At 43.3% G+C, this 2,383-nt stretch overlaps 1 pseudogene; it reads right to left on the bottom strand.

Moving 5' to 3' along the window:
- Positions 1-510: 510 nt before the first annotated feature.
- Positions 511-2,383, bottom strand: part of LOC103606949 — a 3,587-nt pseudogene continuing 1,714 nt past the window's right edge.

Here is a 2,383-nt window from a genome sequence, read left to right as displayed (position 1 = left end):
GCCAGGGTCTTTTAAACAATCAGTTCTCACAGGAGCTAACAGAGCGATAACTCACTCATTACTCCCCCTACCTAGGGAGAACACTAATCTATCTATTCATGAGGGATCTGCCCCCATGACTCAATCAGTTTCCAACACTGCCACATTGGGGATCAAATTTCCACGTGAGTTCTGGAGGGGACAACACATCCAAACTCCATCAGTCAACTTGTTTTTATTTTTGATTATCACAAACTTCATTCAGAATACTTTAAAAAATATTATTCTGCATGAAGAAATCCGACAAAAGGACAAGTATGCAGTTTACTTGTGTGTAACTATGAAGTTTTAACTGAACAGCCAATGAACATATATTTAAAACCAATAGGTACAGGTAACAATGAAAACACTTCAATGTGTCAATCTGTTGTCATCCTACCACTGTGCACATGTCTATGTAACACTACTAGTAATTACCCTGAAGCACAGGCAAATGTAGATAGGGACTCCCTAAAAAGCAAATTGAAGGGCTTAAATATCATCATCATCATCACTACTGAGGACAGAGCTGCTGCCTGTAGATGAGGGCCCCTCTTCCTTAGCATTCCCCAAACCATCCAAAGTCCCCCTCTCATCAGCACTGTCAAACAACTTCTCATTGGAATTCTTCTTCTCATCAAACCACTTCTTGTTGGAATCATCATCTTCAAACAGCTTTTCATCTACATCTTCATCTCCCTTTCCCTCTGAATCGTCTTCTTCCTCCTTCTTGTCAGCATCTTCAAGCCCTTTCTCGTCTGCATCTTTGTCCTCTTTCTCATCAGACTCAGTGTCAAACACTTCTTCACACGTATCTTCCTCTTCTTCCTTCCTGTCGGAGTCTTCACCACATTCTCTCTCTGGGCCTTCCTCATCTAACACTCTCAGGGCCATCATCTTCAAATTCCGAGTTTTCAGAGTCATTTTCTTTGAACTCTTTGTCAAGAACGTTTCCATGAGACTCCTCGGAGCCATCCTCGTCACAATCTTTTTCAAGACTCTTCTCTTCTGATTCTCTTTTGGAGCCTTCTTCCATCTGTTTTTCAGAGCAGTCTTTGTCAGATTCTCTCTCCCAGTCGTCCTCCTCAGGCACTTGTTTGGGGGCCATCCTTCTCTTCAGAGTCTTTGGCAAGACCATTCTCTTCATAATCATTTTTGAGTCTTTTCTTCTTAGATTCTCTTTTGGGGCCATTCTCTTTAGACTCCTTTTTAGGACTGCTCTCTTCAGACTCTTTTTCGGGGCAGCCTTCGTGATCTCTCTTGAGAAGGGCTCCTTCAGACTCTCCCTTGGGGCAGCCCTCCTCAGATTCTTTTGCAGGGTGGTTTCCCTCATCTTCTTTTTTGGGGCAGCCTTCTTCGGCCTCTTTTTGGGGACCACCTTCTTTAGCATCTTTTTCAGAAGCATCTTCTTCAAATTCTCCCCCATCTTCTGTCTTTTCAAACTTCTCATCTATAGGTTCTTCAAATGCTATTACAGTTGCAACTTCTTGATCATTCGTTTTAGATTTTGTATTAGTCCATTTCATGTTGCTGTAACAGAATACCTGAAACTGGGTGATTTATAAAGAAGAATGACATTTATTTCTTACAGATTCTGAGGTTGGGAAGTCCAATGTCCATCAGGTGGTGGTGACAGTGACCCAGGGGTCTCATATTGCAAGATGGTGGAAGCAGAAAGTAGAGAGGGAGCAAGACAGACTCTCCTCTTCTTTTAAAGCCCTCAGAACCGCACCCCTGGCCACTGTTTTTAACCCATTCACTACTGCATGGTCCTACAATCCAATCACCTCTTCAAGGCTCCACCTTTCAATTACTATAATAGGATTTTCCACCTTCTTAACCATCACAGTGGGGGCTAAGTTTCTAATACATAACACATGGGGAAACAATTCAAGCTTTAGGAAGTTTTGGGGGGATGTAATTCAATCCACTACAGATGTCCTAGGGTGCTCTAAAAAATGCCTTATTCTAGAAGGCCCTGCCTTCTGAAGCACAGACTGGGGAAACAATTCAAGCTTTAGGAAGTTTTGGGGGGATGTAATTCAATCCACTACAGATGTGCTAGGGTGCTCTAAAAAATGCCTTATTCTAGAAGGCCCTGCCTTCTGAAGCACAGATGGAATTGGAACACCGAAGGCCTCTATTGGCCTCAGGAGCATTGAGAAAAGCCTCCCATCCTCTCAGCCTTTCCTTTCTCTTGAGGTTTCTTCCACCTGATAATCTGTAGTCCCATCCCACGCTTGGGCAGTGATCTGACAGCCACCAGACCACCTTTCATCAAGAGTTTGAATACAACAATTAGCTTCCACTGGATCCCTAAAGGACACAGAGGCCACACCATCTGGGTGCCTATCAAAGAGAAGGA

Source organism: Galeopterus variegatus, unplaced genomic scaffold, assembly GCF_000696425.1.
Source record: "Galeopterus variegatus unplaced genomic scaffold, G_variegatus-3.0.2 Scaffold6978, whole genome shotgun sequence".
NCBI classification, from domain to species: domain Eukaryota; kingdom Metazoa; phylum Chordata; class Mammalia; order Dermoptera; family Cynocephalidae; genus Galeopterus; species Galeopterus variegatus.
This window is presented reverse-complemented; position numbering and strand designations above follow the sequence as displayed.